The sequence below is a fragment of the Lepisma saccharinum genome, chromosome 2, assembly GCF_977018435.1.
Source record: "Lepisma saccharinum chromosome 2, izLepSacc3.1, whole genome shotgun sequence".
Taxonomy (NCBI): Eukaryota; Metazoa; Arthropoda; class Insecta; order Zygentoma; family Lepismatidae; genus Lepisma; species Lepisma saccharinum.
Genome location: NC_139230.1, coordinates 209,232,398 through 209,239,435, shown reverse-complemented (window position 1 = coordinate 209,239,435; position 7,038 = coordinate 209,232,398).

Genomic DNA, 7,038 nt, shown 5'->3' with positions numbered 1-7,038 from the left:
ATTATTATTATTATTGTGTACTTTTTCTTCTTTTTCCAATTTTGAAAATGAAGAGACTGAAGAACTGATTTAAGATCATTCTTGTGTGTGATTGGAAAAGGAAATTTCTGGTTTGAAGCACAATTGTAATAACCACAAGGGTAGCAACATCATTGGAAAGGTTGTTTATTTCAAGATGATGCAAATATTTGAAAAAAGAAAAAAAAATTGTAATGTTTCGCAATTGGACAGTGACATTTTAAGTGGAACTGCTTTGATTGAATGTTGCATTCAGAGTAATTGGACATTGTTAGATTATTTGCTTGCAATACTAAATACTACCATTATTGGTTGTGATTAATTAATATTATGTAGTGATAATATTATATAGTGATGGGAGAAAGATGTAGTGGAAGTATTACAATGTAAAAAATGAAGTATTAAATATGTATGTAGCACAAAATGAAGTAGGGAGATATAAAAGAACTATATACATATATTTTTTTGAACATAAAATAAATTTATATGTCTGTGCTTAGTAATATTCTAACATGGCTTTCTTTGGCCACTCAATTTACATTTACACACACACACATATACACTTGCATACATAAATAAAAACATGTGTATACATTCTAGTAGTGTTCTTTGGAAACTATTCAGCTCCATGAAAGCTTGAACTTACCTGTATTTTAATGAAAATGCCAATATATATTACAATTGTACTGCATGTTATATGTCAATGAGCATTTGCAATTTTTGCATACCAAGAAAATGTAAAAAATGAAGGTCATGATTTAGATTGTGGGGTTGGTAGAACAATATTTTGTAATGACATATAACTTATTACAAATGCAAAGAACAGAAAATTGTTTCAGTTGAACTTGTTGTACACTTTGTAAAAGTCATACATGATCTTTCTAGGGAATTGGTATGTGCTTGTTTGTAGCATTCATAAATACTGCCATGTGGTTAAGAGACATTTCGTGGCCTGTTTTAGTGTATGTATGTGTGAAGATTTTCAAGAGATCTAAAAAAGATTTATGTTTACCTTAGAATTTTGTGTGTTCATAATCAGAATATCCTTAATTCCAGTGATTACTAGTGAATTTACTTAGAAGATAAATTGTAATGAGTGTGTGAACTGGTGTCTAATCAAAAGAAAATTGAGTTAAGAGTTTTTGTTCCTTTTGTCAGGTGTACAGACTGAAAATGACCATGTTTTTGTGTCTTCCACATGACTTATGAATTGGATATATATGTTCAGAAGCCCCATGGAATACAATTTATTTTTAAATTTTATTAAATTGGCAAATAAATTTGTTCTGAAGGTTTTCATGAAGAGAGATTAATTTCAACTACAGGGAGGTTATTTCAGTCGTTTACCGTGACAGCGCCGGCCGCAAAGCGGCCCCTTCATGCAACAGGTCCCTGCAAATTGCATTACAGGAAGTCCGTAACAGAAACAGCTTGTTTTGTAATGTTTCCACTTTTCACAATTACAGTTACAATTACAATTGAAATAAGCACGTACCTTGTTGCAAGGATGCTGGAAGAGGTGTCCTCCCAAATACAAATATTTCTGGCACCTTATTTCTGACATCTAATCTTAGATTAGACATCGCTACTTTATCCTCAGTTGACAGAAAGGGAAGACAGCTTCCCGGCGCATAAAGCAAACTGAAAGCGTAAAATGATATTTAAAAGTAATAATAATGATCACTAACATCCTGTGTTATAAGAGATGTTGAAAATGACCTCCTTCAACAGCAATACAACACGTTTCTTAGGTTCAAGAGATCCTGTCTCTCGTAATTGCCTGACCAATTTTCTGCAAGAGTTAGTATTCACGTAATTATCGTACATAAAAACACTTTGTTCAAGACTATATTTGTTTAGCAGAATAACTAATGAATGAATAACAATTAACACACAATAAAGCACTAGCACTGAATAGTAGACTAACTCAATAACAGTGTAAACAACATGCGTACTGATAAATGCAAACAGAAGTGAACATAGCGTAGACTCACTACATCTGGTAGCTGACAGTGTTGCTAACCATTTTCCGGCAATGTCCCTACAGACGTAGTCAAAATCTCCCTACAACTGACCAAATGTCCCTATGCCAAGTAAAGCGACTAAAGAAAACACCTCATGAGCGTGCAAAACAGAAGATAAAATATTCACATTTACTTACCAAATCTTTCTGCTCGGTGCTTCCACAATTAATGAAGGAGCAAATTTACAATACAGGACCACTCCCCGATTTTTGTAATATTTCGCATACTCACTAATTGAGGTGGCCTAATCACGAATTTGAAGTAAAAATTTGGATGTCACATGTAGAAATTGCAAAATAAGTTAAATTGAGTGTGCCGTGATTGCTCATTATTTATCGGTAGATTTTGTGTTTCCAATACTTAAAAAGCAAAATATACATTCCTGATATTACTACGGCCCCAAATTTTAACTATGTTTGCCTATCCTAACCTAACCTAACCGTCAATGGTTTGTGGGGCTACCCATGCATGGTTTTCAGACCCCAAATTTTAACTGTTTGCCTTGCCTAACCTGACTTAACCTAACCTTACCGAGAATGGTCAGTGGGGCTATCCGTGAATGGTTTTGCGCTAATTGTGATTACGAACAAAGAAAAAAATCTTATTTTCGTAGCACTTTAATGGCAAACGTTCATCATCGAAGACTCCATTTTCGTATCCTGCAATTTTACGATCAATGCACTGTTGCCAAACTTACCTGTAATCAAATTAGTCCACATTCCACATATTCTTCTACATCGTGATTGTCACTGTCACATGTAAGCACCTTCTTTGGGCAATATACCGAAATCCATAAGTTTATTAATTAGCCCACGGCAATACTTCTGCACACTCCACCTAAAAATCTGTACAACATTAACAACTTTTTTACTGTTTTCTTCCGCCATTCTTACAAGATCCATATTCTCAAAGTATGAAATCAACAGTGTGGCAACACTGTAGACATCGTAACTAATTGCAAACGTCAGTTGTTCATATCAACAAATATGGCTACCATACTTGTATACGGAGAATCATTGCGAGAATTGAAAAGCTTATTTTACAACTTCTACACGTTAATAAACATTTTTTTCACCTCACCCCAACATGTTAACTTGAGATAAATCATCACGACTAATTATTTCGTGAGTATAAGACATAGCATAGAAATTACAGAATGGTCCGGTATTGTAAATTCTTGCCTTAATGAATAATAGGGGTGTGCGGGACAGAATTTTTTGGGTCAGGATGGGAAAATTTTGCAATTTCCTGACCAAATCTCCTGAAATCTCAAATTCTACACGTCATTTTTACTTTAAGTGTTTGCTTTTGCATTTGTAGAATAAAAACTTGAAATTTCCTATAAGTTCCAGAAACTTACAATGCAGAAAAAGTCTAGAATTAAGACTTTTTAAACTGACCATTCGGTATTTCCTGACAGCTCGGGATCCTGAAAAGTCTGCAAGTCATTTCCAGAAATCGGGATCGGGACGGAAATTTTTTTTCCTGATCCCGGTCCCGACTTTTCGGGATCCGCACACCCCTAATGAATAACATTGAGTCATTTACTGTTGATTATGTTATTTGAAGTCATACATGCTGCTGCTGTGAAGAGATAGATGTTGGTGATGCTGTATTTCATGCAGTCTTGAACAATTCTGGTCCCATTCTATTTCTCTTTTTTGTTTTTGTATCACTTAACATTGAAAATATTCTTTACGTTTCCACGTTAGAATGTGGCAATGTTAGCACTATTTTCACGATTTTTCACGAGAGAGGAAATGTTTTCAAAAAAGAACTTGCCTTGAAAGTATTTGGTAAATGATAACATGTTCCAAAATTCTGATGGAGATTTGTTAGTTCTTTTTTCTCCTCCTCGCTAAAGTATCCAGATAAACTAATCCATTCATTCCAAACCGAGAATGAAGAAAGTGCAACTGACTGGCAAGTAAGCTTTGCACAGTAAAATGTTATTTTCCAAGATTGAAAAAAGTCCCTACGTTTTCCCCCATTTGGAAAATCTGTCCCTACGTCCCTACGCAGGCAAAATATAGTGAAAAGTCCCTATGCATAGGGACATGTCCCCACGGTTAGCATCACTGCCGATAGGTGCAGTATGAAGCGCCCTCTTGCAGCTGACAACTTCCTGATAAGCTGCCGGTGCTGTCGCGACAACTGAGGATAAAGTAGCAATGTCTAATCTAAGATTAGATGTCAGAAAGGAGGTGCCAGAAATATTTGTATTTGGGAGGGCACTTTTCCCAGTATCCTTGCGACAAGGTATGTGCTTATTTCAATTGTAACTGTAATTGTGAAAAGTGGAAACATTACAAAACAAGCTGTTTCTGTTACGGACTTCCTGTAATGCAATTTGCCCTGACCTATTGCATGAAGGGGCTGCTGAGCACCCGGCGCTGTCGCGGTAAACAACTGAAATAACCTCCCTGTACTTATTCAGCCACAAAAATGAATGAGTATAATTAAATTTGATGGTAGTTGTGCCAACCAACTTCTGTCGGACGGATAGGAAATCCACATGCTGAGCACAAATGTGCAAAGAAACATTTGTTCAATGTTGGAAGTTTTGGGGATAATTAATTCATATAGAATGATAATGCAGTCTCCAGACATCATAATCTCAGACTTTTCTATGAACATCTAAGCTGTAACTTTGTATTTACTGAAGATAACTTTGCAGTAAAATGCATAAAACCTCATACAGTGCACTAGTGAGATAATTGTTTTTTTGGCTTTGCATCTTTCTGATAAAACAGCAAGAGTCAAACTAAAATGTAGGGAGGACAAATGGATATTTTTTTCTGCTTGTACCACACACCACAGTGAGTGTATGGAAGAAAAAAAAGGTTATAATCTATGATCCTAGATTAACTCATTGACGACATTCAGCTGCTTTGCAAGAGCTCTCATGCCGCATATTGCAAGTGTTCTAAGAAATTAAACTTGACTGGATGATACGCATATGGTAAATAATTACTTGTAAACAGTCGCAATATTGAAGTAATTCAAGATACTTTCCTACTGACAAATAATGAATAAATAGATTCTTGGTCTATGAACCAGGTGAAGTCTGGTAGGATTTCCAAGCTTTCAAGAGCTAACGTCACTCATCTTCAGGGTAGAAGTGGTCAAAATTGTATTATTGTTAAGTTGTATTTGTGTACTAAATACATGTGGAAAAGCATAGATGCACTCTGATATTGAGCTGAATTATAATTATTAAGTAATTTTCAGAGGACTCCTTGATAACTGGGGCTGTAGGTCCAATTGATTTTTGTATGTGGGGGCTCTGCTTGGTTCCCTGCATAGTATCATTATGCCATCTTAGCTAATGGTCTTTAGAGTAAGAAGTTTACAAAAAAAATATCTGCCTTTTGTGTGGGTGAAAATGTAAAATTTGTAATGTATTAGTTGGGAAATTTAATTTAGCAATGGGAAAAGACTTGCATGAGGCCGTGGATAAAATATACCCATCCTAATAATTACACATTTCTTATTGGGAAGCACATGACACGTTTTTGCACATCGCTTCAGCCTCGCAAGAGAACCATTACCCAGGACAAACCCCCAGTACAAAAATTGAACACGTAAGCTGATAATTATCCAAGAACAAATTGTTTAAGCACAATCAATTATCATTGATGGCAATGAACATGTCACTTCATCAAATGTGCCCAAATCCTCAGTTGAGAAATGCTGCAAGAAAACATTATGCTACTGTCATACTTCATCATCTATAACAATAGCTCCTAGTTAATATCATATTATAGAGTTCCTTAAAAAAATTCCAAAATTACGCTAATCTTACATAAGCATTCAAGGTACTAGCAGGGAAAATGAACAACAATTCTCATGTAATTTTTACCAACAGGTTTATTATAAGAACTGTCGCAACGTAGTGGAGCCTCTTTTCAACATTACAACAATTGGGTTAAGAATAACTTGACAATCCAGTGTCAATTTCTACGATTGCAAAAGAGCATTCAATTAATAAGTTAATTATAGCAACAAATCCAATAGCAGACAACACGTAAAAAATATATATAACAACTGATTGGATACCACATACATTTAGATAGAACTTTATTAATCTCATCTTAATGTTTAGCGACAGCAAATACTCATGTTACTCTTAAACTGCCTTCATTTAAATCAACTGGTGCTCTAAACTTCACCAAGGTACATTTTTAGACATAAAGGGGAGTTTTTTTTGCTGGTGTTTTCTTGTTACTTGCAAAAGGTAACCATTCTCTATTCTAATGTTTTATACACAAGAAATACGACATCGTGATGTTAATTTAAACGTCACAATACTAATTTGATAAGTGGGCAAAGAAACCACCACTGTTCACTTCTTTGGTTTCATACGTGACTATCGTCTTATTATCTGAAAACTACAACAAGCATTTTTTTTCCCTTCTTTCCTTTTTTAACCAAACAAATAAACTTTTACTTACTGTGGCAATTTGTTGTCTTTTGTAAAGTCACATTATATACAACACTATGAGTTCGCTAGTTGAAAACTTACATACCTCAATCATGTTAAGATTCACTGACAAAACTCTTTCAGAGCATGAACCGTTTTCCGGGATTCTTGTCCAGCGATGTATTCTTCAATTCCATTCTACTTCATTCCTATCGTCAAACATTCTGTGCATTTGGATGATCAGCAAAACCAAATTTGACGATCCAAATGAAACCAAACTCGAGTATACTGTTCCCATTCTGTAGAAAGGGTCGATGCTTCACTAGGTGTAAAAATAGAACCACAGGAATCATTCTTCTTAGAAAGGAAAAATTACTACTAATGCACTGTTCTCCGTAAATGACAATTCAACTTGACGAACAATCGTGTCAAAACAGTTCCAAACTTGCCAATGTATCACTTCCACTTGTCAATCTTGCACATACAGTTTCCATGAGAGAGAGCGGAACTAAAACTCCAAACAGTCCGAAACACACGTGACAAAATCGTAATATTGTGCTTCTGTCAAAAACA